Below are 18024 nucleotides of genomic sequence, written 5' to 3'. Positions count from 1 at the left end.
ATCAGAGATAAAAGAAGCTCAGGTCTCTACACTCTTCCCAGCACAGAGTTTTAAAATTAACTATCTACTTGGCTTGTACCATTGCCTCACACCCCCCACTCAATCCCTCATCCAGCCCAATCTGGCCACAGACCCCACTACTCACTCCTCTGAATTTGAGCTTCACCAATGATCTGCACAGTACTAAATCCACTAGACACTGATCTATCCTCATCTTGTTTGACCTTTCAGGAACTTTGGAAAGAGGAAATCACAAACCTGTCTGGTTTCCCTCATATCTCTCTCGATAGTCACTGTCAGTCTCCTTTGTCAGCCTTTCCTTCTCTACTCTACTTAAACCTCTCTCTCTAGTCCGTACTTCAGACCTGTATATCTGACTATCTACTAGCCATTTCTGTGTAGATGTACCAGCAGCAACTCAAATGTTTCTTGTCCAAACCTGAACCCTTCATCTTCTTCCCAAGGCTTTTCCACTCCCAGCAATCCCCATCTCAGGAATGGCCCCACCATCCTCTCTGTAGCACAAGCAACAAACCTAAATATCCCCTTGACACCTCCTTCTCCTTCACCACATCCATCCAACCAGTCCCTGAGTCTAGTATATTCTATGTCTCAACTATCTCTTGCCTTTGTCACCTTCTCTCTATCTCCCCTGGGGGCATTTTAAATCCAGGTCACCATCTTCCCTCCCTGAACTTCTACAACTGCATCCTCTCTGGTGTCCTTACTTCAACTTTCACCATTCTCTCGTCGTCTTTCCACACTGCAGGCAGAAGGACCTTCTGAAGGTGTTAAGTCAGATCATGATCCTCCCTTGCTCAAGCTCCCACCCCGCCACACCAGCAGCTTCTTCTCCATTGTTTCTGGAATCAGGTTCAAGCTCCTGAGCTTGGCATTCATAGGCCCTGCCAGATCTGACTCCAGACAATCTCAGCCTGTCTCCTCCCCACACTCCTTTTTACCCAAGGTTTCAACCTCACCAGAGTACTTGCTGCTCCCCAAACCTTGTGTGCTCCTTTCCTCCTCTGTGCCTCCACTCATGCTGTCCCTTTGGCTTGGGATGGCCTGACTCCTTCTCTCCATAGGGTATACTCTCACTCACTTTTCTATTCCTAGTTCAAGCATCAGCTGCTGTAAGATTTCCTTGTCTCCATTCTAATTTAGCAGATGGGGAAACTAAGGCACTAAGAAGGTAGAAAGGTCACTAATGCCTCTCAGAAAAGTGCTATTTCCTGGACAGAAGGTCAGGAGTGACTGCCAAGAAGAGCCTGGACTAGAGTGCAAAATTTAAGGAGACACATATTTTCATTCTCATGCAAGTTCATAGGTGGCACCTAAGAGTGAATGCCCGTGGGTGGACAGGGCAGCGGAGGCTGCAGACTCTGGAAGACCAGTGTAAGAGATGAGATGGACCTATTTCATGCAAGTGCCCTCCAAACTCTCAGGACAGTGATGGGGATGGGTTGAGGGTGATGGGTGGAGGAGGGTTCACAAGTTGAAGTCACAAAAACCAGCATACCGAGTCCACAGGGCTTGGGAGGGAATAAAGCAGCCTGCAGATTCCCCCAGACCCATCCTGGAAGAGCAGGAGGAGAGGAAACCAAAAAGAAGACAGCCAATTGGAGAAAACGGCAACCCTGGGCACTATGCTGCCCACATAGGCAGGCCTCAGAGTAGCCCCATGGGGAGATGCCCATTAGAAGATTTCTAAGAGCTCAGAGGCAATTGCCTGACTGGCTTACTGGGTGCCTTTGGGCCAGTCCCTTCTCCTCTTAGGACCTCAGCGTTCCTAGAGATACACAGGGACATCACACTCTGTCTTCTGGAGTTGTTTTGGCTCCAAGCTCTCCTTCTCCATGATTCTGGTCCCTGGCCCAGCCCCTGAATCCAGAAGGTGGCCAGTGGTAGGGAGCTACTGGTATCAGCCACTCTGAAGAGAAATCCACTTTGCATGCTGTTGTGTACAGGAGCCTTGATTTAAGGCCATTTCAATAAGCCCCAATTCATCATCTTGAAGGTCTTTGAATAAAAGACAAGCACCATTTTCTAAATGCCATTATGCAATCAAGCCTTTTGCAGCCAGCCCAGCAGTCTCACATGCCTACATACGTGCCCTGACTACTACATCTCACATCTCATTGAGTGTGCCTGGGCTCCCTCTGACAGACAGCCCTGGCTATGTAGGGGCTGGTAGTGATGACGCAGGGAAGAGACTGGGAGCCCCAGCCATGAGACAGACTACGCAATAGACACTTTGTGAAAAGCTATGGAAAATTCCATAGCAGGGAGGCCCTATCTGACCCAGGGTCACTCCAGTCTCTTGGAAACCTGAACCTGTTCCTTGAGCTCCTTTTCCCTGCAGGGCAGGGAGCCAAGGCAGCCTTCTAGGAGTACTATTTTCCCTGCGGTGCAGTGCTCAAATCAGAGATCTAGCTGTCAGACTGTCCAGGGTTGAGTCCTGGCTTCAGTACTTCTTAGCTCTGTGACCCTGAGAAAGTGAGCTGACCACTCTGTACCTCGGTTTCCTCATCTTTAAAATGAACATAATAATACATCAATTTCTTAGAGCTAGGATGAAAATTAAATGCTGTAATGTCTATAAAGCTCTGAGAACAGTGCCTGGCATGTAGTAAGCTACATAAAACTATTACGGTTCTTGCCATCTTCACAGTTCTACAAATAGGAGTGGCAAATGTGGAAGCTAGAAAAGAAGCTAGGGATTCCCCTAGGCCGGGGGTGTGGGAGAAGCAGAGCAAGGTCTCGGAACTGAAGGCCTGGGTTCAGATCTTAGCTTCACTACCCACTGGCAGTGAGATTTTAGGCAAGCCTGAGCACTGTTATGAGCCTGCTTCTCCATCCCTAAAAGGGTTAGCGACTCTCCAGGTCATGAGGCTATTCCAGAAGCTGATGAGGAAAAAGATAAGATGCTGCTTTGTACCTGGAAACACATAATTTGGTACTGTAGTCCTGTGGTTCTCAGTGTGGTCCCCAGAAATGCAAGACCTAGTGATCAGAAACTCCAGGTGGTGGGCCCAGTACTCCTGTTTTAACAAGCCTTCTAGGGGATCCTGATGCATGAAAGAGCTTGAGACTTGATTCCAAGATGGCGCCGTGAGTAGTCCTCTTTGTCTCTCGCCCTTCGAGGCTACAATTATTTGGACACTTATCGCTTGACAAAGGATATCCAGACAGCATCTCAGGACGTCTGAGACACCCACGCGACTATACATCGGAAGGCGGACGGACTTTCCTCCGGGAGGATGTGGAAATAGGTGAAAACTCTCCGACCCCGACGGGCAGCCTAGTACCCGCAAGCGGCTTTCTTCCAACGGACGCCCCCAGAGGATCCACACACATCTAGGGCAGGAGCGAGAACACAACAGAGGAGCGACGGTGGAAACAGGTGACCAGAACCCTACTTAAACCCCCTGCAATTACTCCTAAACGCAGAGGGAAACTTTGGAGTTGCACACCTGAGCCCGCGGGGAGAGTCTCTCCCCGCCATTGGCGGGGAGACCCAGCCTGGTGCTCGGGGCGCCCGGAGGGTCCCAGAGAGACGCCCGCCCCGGGGGACTAGGGATTGCCGGAGATCTCGGAGAGGACCGGGGCGGGGGAACTTTCAAAGGCGGGTCCGGCGACCCGGTGGGGAAGCGCCGGAGCTCCGCCAGGCAGCAGACAAAACTCTCTGTCTGCCGGTAGCAGAGGGGCCACGCTGAGCACTCAGGGCTCCCGGCAGAGGCCCGGACAGAAGCCCAGAGGGCGGGGCGACCCCCAGCTGCCGTTGCCCGCCCCGGGGGACTAGGGATTGCCGGAGATCTCGGAGAGGACCGGGGCGGGGGAACTTTCAAAGGCGGGTCCGGCGACCCGGTGGGGAAGCGCCGGAGCTCCGCCAGGCAGCAGACAAAACTCTCTGTCTGCCAGTAGCAGAGGGGCCACGCTGAGCACTCAGGGCTCCCGGCAGAGGCCCGGACAGAAGCCCAGAGGGCGGGGCGACCCCCAGCTGCCGTTGCCCGCCCCGGGGGACTAGGGATTGCCGGAGATCTCGGAGAGGACCGGGGCGGGGGAACTTTCAAAGGCGGGTCCGGCGACCCGGAGGGGAAGCGCCGGAGCTCCCCCAGGCAGCAGACAAAACTCTCTGTCTGCCGGTAGCAGAGGGGCCACGCTGAGCACTCAGGGCTCCCGGCAGAGGCCCGGAGAGAAGCCCAGAGGGCGGGGCGACCCCCAGCTGCCGTTGCCCACCCGGTGAGGCTAGGGATTGCCGGAGATCTCGGAGAGGACTGAGGCTGGAGAGAGTTCCAGAGACCCAGCTTAGTAGCCTAGGGGGAAACCCTACAGGCTCACAGAAGCCTTAGGGAAAGCCTCTGCACAGCACCAGTAGAAGGCACCCAGCCGCCAGCCACAAGGCTGGAAGACCCCAGGGCAAAAGCAGCATAGCTAGGTGTACTAACCACAGACTGTAGAAGATGCCAATAGCTCTCCTGCGACCCATAGAGGACAAGTGAGATTTGGTGGGTGCCGACAGCAACGGAGCGACAAATATAAGTGATCCCACCCCTGGCCGCTGGAAAAGCCCATAACACCGTTGCAGACCCCAAGGAGAGAGCGCATCTAGGTGGGCAACAACAGTAGGCCCCTGCAGCCTGAAGCCCCCCGTGACGGCCCCCACGGCAGAGGAGGGAATCCAAAGGGCCACTGTGGCTACGAAGAGGGGCCCAGGCCCAGTTAGCAACTACGGACAGGGTTCCTGGTTGGTGAAGTATAAACAGCTGCTCCCCCCACCGCAGCAGCTGAAACAAGTGAAAGGAGCAACTAAACTCTATCTCCATGCGGAGGCACAAATCAACATCATCAAGCAATATGAAAAAATACATTAAATCTCCAGAACAGAAAGAAAGTAACAAATACACAGAAAACAATCCCAAAGAAAATGAGATATATAACCTAAATGATGATGACTTCAAAACAGCCATCATCAAAATACTCACTGAGTTAAGAGAGAATTCTGACCGACAACTCAACGAGTTCAGGAGCTATGTCACAAAAGAGTTTGATACGATAAAGAAGAACCAAACAGAAATATTGGAAATGAAGAACACAATAGAGGAGATTAAGAAAAATCTAGATGCTCTGAACAGTAGGGCCGATAATATGGAGGAAAGAATTAGCAATTTGGAAGATGGCAATATAGAATTGTTGCAGGCAGAGGAGGAGAGAGAAGCAAGACTTAAAAGAAATGAAGAAACTCTCCGAGAATTATCAGACACAATTAGGAGATGCAACGTAAGGATTATAGGTATACCAGAGGGAGAAGAGAAGGAGAAAGGGGCAGAAAACCTATTCAAAGAAATAATGGCTGAGAACTTCCCAAATCTGGTGAGGGAGATGGATCTTCAGGTGACAGAAGCCAATAGATCTCCAAACTTTATCAATGCAAGAAGACCAACTCCACGGCATATAGTAGTGAAGCTAGCAAAAGTCAACGACAAGGAGAAAATATTAAGGACAGCCAGGCAAAAGAAACTAACCTACAAAGGAACCCCCATCAGGCTATCAGCAGATTTCTCAGCAGAAACTTTACAGGCTAGAAGAGAGTGGAATGATATATTCAAAAATCTGAAGGACAAAAACCTACAGCCGAGAATTCTCTACCCAGCGAAAATATCCTTCAAATACGATGGAGAAATAAAAACTTTCCCAGATAAACAAAAATTAAGGGAGTTCATTGCCACAAAACCTCCTCTTCAGGAAATCCTCAGGAAAACCCTCATTCCTGAAAAATCCAAAAAAGGAAAGGGGCTACAAAACCAAGAGCAGAGGAGATAAGTAGAAGGACAACAACAGAGAGTAGCAGCTCTACATCAGAACAGATTAAACCATGGGACGAGAAACAAAGGAAACTGAAGAAAACCGGAAAACAAGACACAAAATGGTAGTGGTAGGCTCCCACGTCTCAATAATCACTCTAAATGTAAACGGATTGAACTCCCCAATCAAAAGACACAGAGTGGCAGGATGGATCAAAGAACAAGATCCAACAATATGCTGCCTCCAGGAAACACACCTCAGCCCCAAAGACAAACACAGACTCAGAGTGAAGGGATGGAGAACAATACTCCAAGCTAATAATGAACAAAAGAAAGCAGGTGTCGCTATACTAATATCAGACAAGGTAGATTTCAAAGCAAAACAGATAAAGAAAGACAAAGAGGGACAGTATATAATGATAAAAGGGACTCTCCACCAAGAAGACATAACACTTATAAATATATACGCACCCAACACAGGAGCACCAAAATTTGTAAAGCAACTCTTAATAGAACTAAAAGAAGACATCAACAACAATACAATAATAGTAGGGGACCTCAACACACCATTAACACCAATGGACAGAACATCCAGACAGAAAATCAACAAGGAAATAATAGAATTAAATGAAAAATTAGACCAGATGGACTTAATAGATATATATAGAACACTTCATCCAAAAACAGCAGGTTACACATTCTTCTCAAGTGCACATGGAACATTCTCAAGGATTGACCATATTTTGGGAACCAAAGCAAACATCAATAAATACAAGAGAGTTGAAATAATATCAAGCATCTTTTCTGATCATAACGCTATTAAACTAGAAATCAACTACAAGAAAAAAGCAGAGAAAGGTGCAAAAATGTGGAGACTAAACAACACGCTTCTCAACAAACAATGGATCATTGAAGAAATTAAAGAAGAAATCAAATATTATCTGGAGACAAATGAAAATGAGAACACGACATACCAAATCATTTGGGATGCAGCAAAAGCAGTCCTAAGAGGGAAATTCATCGCAATACAGGCTCACCTCACTAAACAAGAAAAAGCTCACGTAAGCAACCTCAAACGACACCTAACAGAACTAGAAAAAGAAGAACAAACAAGACCCAGAGTCAGTAGAAGGAGGGAAATAATAAAAATAAGAGCAGAAATAAACGATATTGAAACAAAAAAGACAATAGAAAGGATCAATGAAACAAAGAGTTGGTTCTTCGAAAGAATTAACAAAATTGACAAACCCCTAGCCAGACTCACCAAGAAAAGAAGAGAGAAATCGCAAATTAATAAAATCAGGAATGACAGAGGAGAAATCACAACAGATACCAATGAAATACAAGAGATCATAAGAGAATACTATGAAAAACTATATGCCAACAAATTGAACAACCTGGAAGAAATGGACAAATTCCTAGACTCCTACAATCTCCCCAAACTGAATCAGGAAGAAATGGAGAATCTGAATAGACCAATCACAAGTAAGGAAATAGAAACGGTAATCAAAAACCTCCCCAAAAATAAGAGTCCAGGACCAGACGGCTTCTCTGGAGAATTCTACCAAACATTCAAAGAAGACTTAATACCTATTCTCCTCAAACTGTTCCAGAAAATTGAGAAAGATGGAGAACTCCCTAACACATTCTATGAAGCCAACATCACTCTGATCCCCAAACCTGACAAGGACAACACAAAGAAGGAGAACTACAGGCCGATATCACTGATGAACATAGATGCAAAAATCCTCAACAAAATTTTGGCTAACCGATTACAGCAATACATCAAAAAGATTATACACCATGATCAAGTGGGATTTATACCAGGGACACAGGGATGGTTCAACATCCGCAAGTCAATCAACGTGATACACTACATCAACAAAATGAAAACCAAAAACCACATGATCATCTCAATAGATGCAGAGAAAGCATTCGACAAGATCCAACACCCATTTATGATAAAAACCCTCAGTAAAATGGGTATAGAAGGAAAGTACCTCAACATAATAAAGGCCATATATGATAGACCCACAGCCAACATCATACTCAATGGACAAAAGCTGAAAGCCATCCCTCTGAGGACAGGAACAAGACAAGGGTGCCCACTTTCACCACTCCTATTCAACATAGTTCTGGAGGTGCTGGCCAGAGCAATTCGGCAGGAAAAAGAAATAAAAGGAATCCAAATAGGTAACGAAGAAGTAAAACTCTCGTTGTTTGCAGACGACATGATCTTATACATAGAAAACCCCAAAGAATCCACAGAAAAACTATTAGAAATAATCAACAACTACAGCAAAGTAGCAGGGTATAAAATTAACGTGCATAAATCAGTAGCATTTCTATACACTAACAATAAACTAACAGAAAAAGAACTCAAGAACTCTATCCCATTCACAATCGCAACGAAAAGAATAAAATACCTTGGGATAAACTTAACCAAGGAAGTGAAGGATCTATACAATGAAAACTACAAGACTTTCTTGAAAGAAATAGGCGATGACATAAAGAGATGGAAAAACATTCCTTGCACATGGATTGGAAGAATAAACATAGTTAAAATGTCCATACTACCTAAAGCAATATACAGGTTCAATGCTATCCCAATCAGAATCCCAAGAACATTCTTCACAGAAATTGAACAAACAATCCTAAAATTCATATGGGGCAACAAAAGACCGCGAATTGCTAAAGCAATCCTGAGCAAGAAAAACAAAGCCGGCGGAATCACAATCCCCGATTTCAAAACATACTACAAAGCTACAGTGATCAAAACAGCATGGTACTGGTACAAAAACAGGTCCACAGATCAATGGAACAGAATTGAAAGCCCAGAGATAAAACCACACATCTATGGACAGCTAATCTTCGACAAAGGAGCAGAGGGCCTACAATGGAGAAAAGAAAGTCTCTTCAACAAATGGTGCTGGGAAAACTGGACAGCCACATGCAAAAGATTGAAAATTGACCATTCTTTTTCACCACACACCAAAATAAACTCAAAATGGATCAAAGACCTAAAGATTAGGCCTGAGACAATAAGTCTTTTGGAAGAGAATATAGGCAGTACACTCTTTGACATCAGTTTCAAAAGAATCTTTTCGGACACTGTAACTCCTCAGTTGAGGGAAACAATAGAAAGAATAAACAAATGGGACTTCATCAGACTAAAGAGCTTCTTCAAGGCAAGGGAAAACAGGATTGAAACAAAAAAACAGCTCACTAATTGGGAAAAAATATTTACAAGCCACTTATCCGACAAAGGGTTAATCTCCATAATATACAAAGAACTCACACTGCTTAACAACAAAAAAACAAACAACCCGATCAAAAAATGGGCAGAGGACATGAACAGACATTTCTCAAAAGAAGATATGAATATGGCCAATAGACACATGAAAAGATGTTCATCATCGCTAATCATCAGGGAAATGCAAATCAAAACTACACTAAGATATCACCTTACCCCCGTTAGATTGGCAAAAACATCCAAAACCAAGAACGACAAATGTTGGAGAGGTTGTGGAGAAAGAGGAACCCTCATACACTGTTGGTGGGAATGCAAACTGGTACAGCCACTATGGAAAACAGTATGGAGATTTCTCAAAAAGTTAAAAATAGAAATACCCTATGACCCAGCCATCCCATTACTGGGTATCTATCCTAAGAACCTGATATCAGATATCTCAAGAGTCCGTTGCACCCCTATGTTCATCGCAGCATTATTTACAATAGCCAAGACGTGGAACCAGCCTACATGCCCAGAAACTGATGATTGGATAAAGAAGATGTGGTATATATACACAATGGAATACTACTCAGCCATAAAAAAAGACGAAATTGGCCCATTCACAACAATGTGGATGGACCTCGAGGGCATGATGTTAAGCGAAATAAGTCAGTCAGAGAAAGACGAACTCTATATGACTCCACTCATAGGTGGAAATTAGCATATTGATAAGGAGATCTGATCGGTGGTTACCAGGGAAAAGGGGGGGTGGGGGGAGGGTACGGAGGGGGAAGTGGTGTACCCACAACATGACTAACAAAAATGTACAACTGAAATCTCACAAGGTTGTAATCTATCATAACATTAATAAAAAAAAAAATAAATAAAAAAAAAAATAAAATAAAAAAAAAAAAAAAAAGAAAGAGCTTGAGAACCACTATTCTAATCCAACCTCATAAGACAAGGAATTGGAGGACCAGAGGAGGCCTAAGGATTGAATACTCACAGGGCACAAGGTCCTGGGCAATGGGAAATGACGGCCTGGTGGTAGCTTGGTAGGGCACCAGGAGATCAAGATCTCTTGCTTCCCAGGTGGTGCTCTTGCTAAGACATCAGTCTGAGCAGTGCCTAAGGCTCCTTCTCCTGGGCAGATACCCCAAAGAGATTGGGCTGAACACTGGGCCTTGATGCTTGCTCCTTAAAAAATGCAAGTGGAACATTTTTAGGTGCTAGAGTCATGGCTGAAAAGTGCCTGTGGGTACTGCACAGGTGGTATCCTAGCAGGAACACAGCCTGGGAGCCAAGAGACCTTGTTCTCACACATACCTTCCTGGACACTTCTCTAAGGAATAGCCTCTCTTTCAGCTGTGGGACTAGCACCCATAAATGCTCCATCTCCACATTTTTAAGGAGTAAGCATCAGGGCCCCCTGTCAGCCTGAGTTCTTTGGGGTATCTGAGTGGGGAAAGGGGTCTTAGGTCCTCGTAGTTCTCCCAGGGTGGAGGCCAGCCAGAGTAAGTCTCGAGCCTCTTTTCCAAGTCCTGGAGTAAGAGACAGTAAAGATGGGCAGCAGTGGCCAGCCTGCATGTTAGTTAGCTAATGCCTGCAGCATGCTGAAAGCATGTGAAATGGCTCAAGTGTGGAGCCCCACATTTGCCTTGTAACTCTTGCGACTGTCTGTCTCCTTGGTGGGCTTTGCCCAACAACTTCTTCCATTCCCCAACTGCCCCAAGCCAAACATCTTCCTCTCTACAATGATAAGGGGCAGGAAGGTGTGGGCAGGGGTTCCCAGCTCTTCAGCAGCCCAAGGCCTCCTTGGCCCTCTTTGCCCCCTAGTACGGGGGAGGCACAACAATAGTGGAAGCAATAGGCACACCCCCACAAGCAATAGCTCTGCTTCATGAGGCAGGTGAGCATGACACAGTCCAGCTTCCTGCGCCCACTTAAGGAACTGCTCTCTCCCACATCATGCTGGCAGGTCACGACTCATCTTCCCCCAAGACCAGCTACAGGAGATTCAGTGGTGCGTGGGCGCTTCTCCCCTCTCTCCCTCCTTAGTCACCTCAGCACAAAGCTCTCCATCAGAAGGTGATTAGATTTGGGAAAGGTTATTTTTTTTCCCAGGCATAATTGTTTCTTAATTTTTTAATTGCATTCCCTTTAAAGATTGCAAGCAACAACTGGCACTTGATAAATGATGAAGAACATTAGCAATTAATCGAATTTTCAAGTGGCACTGCTTTTGTGGCAATTTTTTAAGATATATATTATATAGCCCAGATTTTTAAACTATATATATATATTAAGTTTGAGAGTACATCATCCTTGGAGACAGCCTAAGTGGGCTACAGTTTAAAACCTGAGGAAGCAGAGACCCTTCCAAACTGTGCCTGAGACCCCTGCCAAGGGACCAGGAAGCCCAGAAAGCTAAACAAGGCCCCCAAAGATGAAGGAGAAAAAATGTATTCATTTATTCATTTGCTTGTTCACTCAATCACACACTGGCTTGTTCATCAAATTAGTTAACCTTCTCAGTCACTCATTCATTCACCCCATTCACTCATTCAGTGGCTCAGTTATTCTCTCCCTTCCCTCTCATCTGCTCACTCACTAGTTCACACACTAACAGGATCATTCCTTCTCTCCCTCCCTTGCTTCCTTCCTCGCTCACACACTCTTTCATTCACCTCTCCTGCTCTATACCACCCATAGCTCCATGATGACTTAGGGCTTTAGCTGACTTTATAGATTTTCTTCAAACACACCTTAATATGCAAAGAAAATTATAAGCTTTCATAATATTAGCTGGCTTGTCCAGAACTTCTTTCATTCCAATCATACTGCTTGAGAGTTTACTCTGTGCAGGGGGCAGAGAGATACAGATGACATTGACCATGCCATCATCTGGCTTGCAGTCTACTTGGGGAGATAAGCATTTTCATAAATGCCTGTATTTGATACAAGAATCCAAAGAGGAATCACTTGATTCTGGCAGAAAGACTGCAGGCAGGCTTCCGCTCAGTGAAATTCCTGAGGATCTTCTACGAGCCAGGCCCTGGGGATACAGAGAGGAATAAGACAGCTTGCTACTTTCACAGAGTTAAATATCCAGTGATGGAGAAAGACATAGGACTAGATAATTGGAATAAAACATGAGTAACTGAGTTGTTGGTACACACAATAATACTAAAATCAAGTAGGGATGAATTCTGTTCACTGAAAGCTTAAGAAAGAGTCCACATTAGCTCTAGAACTTGAGGGAGGGGCAGGATTTTGTTTGACAAAGGTAGATAACAAGAAAGTGCTTGAGGCACATGCATGATCCATGGCTAGAAAACTCAAGGTATGTTTGGAGAATAGCAAATAGTTCTATTTTTCCAGAGCAGAAGATATGTGGAAGGGAGTTGGTGGAAATAAAGCTTAGTCCTCAAGCAAGGGTTTGAATGATGGTTAGGGTTTGATTGTAGAATTAGAGGAGAAATCATGGATAGTTTTTGAGCAGAGTTGTGTCATGATGAGAGCTGGGCTCAAGAGATGAATTTGGAAGTGAGATCAGAGAGATCACAGAGACTCTAGGCAAACAAATCTTTGAAGGAGCCGGAGACTCCTGATGAACTGAAGTGGGACGGTAGGGAGAGAAATGCAGAGGCAAAAATGAAGGTGAGTGTTGTGGAAGAGGCTGCATCAACAAAAGTGAAGGTGAAGGACAAGGGTGAGACAGTCAGAGACGCTTCAGAGGTTTTTAGAGTGGAAGACCAAGAGGATGGTGACACCTCTACAACAACAGAGTGAACAGAGAACAAAGAAGAAAAGATGATGGGCTTGGTGGTGAACATATTGAGGAGCCTGAGCAACAGCCAAATGAAAGTGTTCAGCATGCAGTTGGACAATAGGTCTAGAGCACAGGAGGGTAGCCTGAACTAGAAATAAATATTTGTGTCATATCAATTAGCATCTTGACCAGAATTCCTTAACCTTGGGTGTATAAATGGACTTCTGGGAGCCTATAAGATATATTCTGCAAGCAGAATTGACAATTCTTGGTAATGGATTAGATGTTGGTGGGACAGGAGTCTTCCAGATTTCTACCAGACAATCTGATTGGATGGTGATGTCTTTTATCAAGACAGGGAATAATAGAGTAGGAGAGAGCCAGGGATTGGGGTAGGAAAGAAAATGAGTTAAGCGTTACACACGACGATTTTGGGATGCCTGTGGATTGTCCAATTGGAGGTGTCTGCTGGATATTGGCCTCATGGATCTGGAGATTAGGAGCAAGAGCTGGGCTGAAAATTGATTTTGGGTGGTTAAAGCCAAAGGAGTAGATGAGCTCATCCAGAGAGAATGTGGAAAATGAGAAGAGAAGGCTTAGAAAATGAAAAATAGAGAAGATTCAGGAATGAATTCCAAATTTCTGTCTCGAGTGTATAGACAGATGTTGATGCTTATTCCTGAAATATAGAACACTTGGGAAGTTTTGAGAGAAGGGGTGAGAATGTGATAAGTTAAATTTGACCAAGATAGGATTAGAAGTGGAATATTCCATATTGTGGAATATGAGAGTGGAGTTTCTCAAATGTCTCCATATGAGTTTGGAGCTTACAAGGGAGGATTGGGCTAGAAACAGATTCCTGAGTTTACCACAGAGATAATGGCTGAATCTGGGGTGTGAATGTGGTCTATAAGGGAAAGAGTATAAAAGAGAAGAGCAGAGGCCTGGGACGGAACTTTGTAGGTAAGCAGAAGACCAGCAAAGAGCAGTCCTAGAAGTACACGAAAACAGGCAGCTTGCTGAACGATGGGAGCTAAGGGAGGGGAGGGGTTCTAGGAGGAAATGGAACACGATGCTGAATGTCATCTGGTACGTACAGGAGGATAAGGCTTGATGTGTTGGCAACGGGGTAGTCATGGGTGACCTTGGGGAAAGTGGGAATGGGACCGAGGAGGAGAGAGGGGCTCCAGAAGGCAAGGAGGAGAGAATGGGTGATGGGCAGGGCAGATTCAGAGAAGAGAGGGCACTTGGCAGGTCTACTCAGCAAGAGACAGGTGGCCATGCTGAGAGAACATGTCTGTGTGAGCCCAATGAAGGTCACCCTACCTTCTTAGGTCCCCAGCACTCCACAAACCTTCTCAATCCCGGAGGTGTGGATTCCTCACAAACTATAGCCCCCATGGTGGTTCTCTCATATGTTCACTGCTCAGAGGCTGGTGCCAGTATCTGGACATACTCCCACCCTTTGGCCCACCATTCTTCCACACACAGCCCAGAGGATCAGAGACCACTTAACTGTTCTGTGCCTCAGTTTCTTTGCCTGCAAAAGGGGGCTAGTGATATTTACCTTGAAAAAGGATGCGGATTAAAAGAGATAATACATGCAAAGCAACAATCTGTGTTAATTAATTCTTCTCCTGAGGTCACTGGAATCTCATGAGAAAGATGTAAGACCACAATGCTTGATTCACTTCAGCTTGGAAACACAGCAGAACTTAACATATAATTAGGTATTCTCAGTACAGTTTTATCCCCTCCACACACACAATTGATGTTGTCCGACTTACAAGGAGAAATAATGTGATTCATAGTTACTGCCAATTTCTCTACCGCACTGTAGGGGAGTCAGCATTTTTGTTTTGTAGTGTAGGAGGAAATCCAGGCTGAATGTCTCTCACCCAGTGCCTCCCATTGTGGCACACTGTGGGTTGCCCTGTTGAACACAAACTCCATATCAGGATTGACTATGTAGTTTGTGGAGTCCAGTGCAAAATGAAAATGTGGGGCCCCTTCCTCAAAATTATTAAGAATTTCAAGATAATGACAGTAGAGCTTTAAACCCTGTATGGGGTCCCATGCAACTGTATATACTAGTTGCTCACCAGTGAAACAATCCCTGCACCAAATCCATCCCCAGTGCCCTGATCTTGTTGCAGGAAAGCCCAGAGCAATGTCACATGTTCCTCTGAAGGAAATTTGCACAGAAACAGGCACCTCGACGCAAAGAGCTCCCTCTAGGTTGTTTCACCAAAAAGCCCTCTGGGCAGCTGCCTGCTGGTTATGGACAACTGAAACCCTCAGAGTCAGAGTTCTGGCACTGCACCCCTGGTAGATAACCATGGCACCTCTAACTGTAATCAACCAGCAACTTTCTTTCCTCCTGCTGTTACTTTTTCTAATCACTTCAGGTTATTTCCACTCTTCCAACCTCTCCACTATGCACGCCTGCCCCCAGCACAGGCATACCCCAGGACAGGGGCCGAGTGGCCTGCTGGGCCTGGGGCCATGGGCCCTCTTTTTAGCCCCACTCTGAATCCTAATAGTGACTTTGAGCCTTAGTGGGTGGCTCTCTGGTGATCTGTCAGGTAACACCGGGAGGAAGGAGGTGTCCCTCCTGGGTCTCTGGGAAAAGGTGAGGAGAATGACAGGGATGGAAGGCTAAAAAGATGTACAGTCCTAGAACAGTGTTACTCAAAGTGTAGCCCATGGATCAGTGTCAGATGGCAATGAGGTAAGTGCAGAAATTGAAAGTAAGAGTTTCAAAACTTTTATAGTAACGTGATAATGCTTATTAAATTTAATAATAAAATAATAAAAAGTAATTTATGTCTTAAAATAATAAAAAATAATTTATCTCTTAATTTTCACCCTTCTAGTAATTCAGTTTTATTGCATTTTATAGAGTATCGGTCCACACAGTTTGGAAATCTAAAAAGATAATTACAAAAAAACAAACTAAAACAAAACGAAAAATAGGTGCTTTGCACTAGATGGTTGCCATCCTTGCCATGGCACCTCTGACTCAGGATAGTGGAAAAAGCCCTGAGGTGGGAGTCAAAAGATCAGAGTTCTCTTCCTGGTTTCTTCATTTCCTCAGACAAATTGCTTAACCTCTGAGCTCCACTTTTCTCAATTGTAAATGTCTCCTGGGGCCCACACGAGATCTTGGGTGAGAAGGAGCTTTACAAACTGTAAGGTGCAATGTTAAATGAGGGGTCAATCGTGAGGAAGCCACCATTCTGTAGCTACTCCACACCCCTTCCGTGCAAGTAGTACTGAGTACGAGCACAGTGGTAAGAGCAAAGCCTCTGAAGTCTGGCTGGCTGGATTTGGACCCTACCTCCAGTTTACTAACCTCTCAGCGTCTCCATTTTCTTACTAATGAAGAAGGGATCCTTTTAATGTCAATCTGATAGGATTGTGATGAGGACTAACTGTGAACATGGTACAAGATAAGTGGTGGGTAGTAGTGTGGTCCGATTACACCTCTTATTCTTGTCACTCTACATTACTATTTTGAGACTTACCCATGTTCATAGTTCTTCCCCTTTAACAACTATATATCTCCAACATCGTATTTCATTTGTGCAGTCCCATAGTGGTGTCTTTGTATTTTCTAGTTGGTTACTGCTGGTGTAGAAGATAACTATTGATATTACAGACTTGATCTTCCATCTAGTAAATATGCTGAACTCTCTCATTAGTTCAAACAGTTTGTCTAATTCTCTTGCTCTTTCTATGTAAATGATCACATCATTTGCAAATACACTCATCTTGTTTCTTTCTTCACAACCCTTGTACTTCTTATTCTTTCTATGACTTTCCGTAATAATTTGGGGTGTGGTAGCAGCATCCTCATCTTGCTTCCTACCTTAAAGAGAATGGTTCTAAAGCTTCTCCTCTATTAAGGATGATATTTTCTGTGGGTTTTTAATAGGTGGTCTTGATAGGGGTCAGGGGGATCCCTTTATTAATAATTTTAATATCCTTTATCACAAATAGGCGTTAAACTTTATAAAACATTTTTTATGCATCTATAAAGATTTTTTTCATTTTTTTCCCGAGTGTATTAACATGATAAATGTTAACTCTGTAACAATAACTCTACTTGGCCATGACGCAATCTTTTTGTTTGTTTACTTGCTTGTTATGTTTTGTTTTGTTTTTAATACGCTATGAGATTTAGTTAATATTTTGTTTAGCTATTGTTATTTATATTCTCAAATGACATTTCCTGTAAATATTCTTTTCTTTTGCTGCCCCTATCCAGATTTGGCATCAAGATTATGGTGGCCTCCTAACTCAAGTGGTCATGTTTCCCACTTTTTCTGATCTCTGGAACAACACAAGGAGAAGAGATATTATCTTTTCTTGGGAAGTTTGATAAAACAATCAATGTGTAGAATGGTCTGGAACTGGTCCTTTTGAGAGGAGGTGAGCTTTTGATCATCACAACAATCTTACATGGTCATCAGTGTATTCAGTTTTCCTTAGCTCATTTTTGCATTTTCTTTTTAAAAACTCAAGGCATTTATCTCTTTTCTCTGGCTTTCAGCCTTTGGTTTCACCACAAGCTTTCTCATAACACCACCCTTGAACCAAGAACTAAGCTTGTAGCTTCACTCCTGATTCTTCCATTCTTTGGGCAAGTGAAACCGAGGCCAAGAAAGTCTTCCTCATCTGTCAAAGGAGAGTTGAGGTAGCGACCCCTAATGGTATTTTTAACACAAGGGTAAATTCTCTCTTAAGAGCAGCAGTTGACTCAGCTCAGATACAAATGAAAAAGGGATAAAGAAGAAGAGCAGAGAGAATAACAGCTGCCAGGTGATTCCTGCTTGCCGAGTCTAGTACTTTTTATACCTTGGGTGATCAAACTTGGTAAGAAGCCCTTTGAAAGAACTCTTCCTGACTCCTCCACCACATTTATGCAAAGAAGCTTTAGGAGCCCTACTTTCCCAATGAGGCAAAATGTCACCTCATCACATGATGAGGCAGTACCAGGACCACCCTCTCTCTTGAGATTATCTTACTTAACTGTCCTCTATTATTTCATTCATTCATTCACATTAACTCTGCACCACATTTTCTGCAGGCTTCACTGCTTGTCTAATGTTATGCTGGAGGAAGAAGTATGTGACGTGTCTCTCAGCGTAATCAAAGCCGTGAAAAGAGAGCTGCAATTAGAACTGAGCCAGGTTGGTTTGTTTAATAAAGAC

This window comes from Equus caballus, chromosome X (genome assembly GCF_041296265.1).
Source record: "Equus caballus isolate H_3958 breed thoroughbred chromosome X, TB-T2T, whole genome shotgun sequence".
NCBI classification, from domain to species: Eukaryota; Metazoa; Chordata; class Mammalia; order Perissodactyla; family Equidae; genus Equus; species Equus caballus.
Note: the sequence above shows the minus strand (reverse complement) of the source record.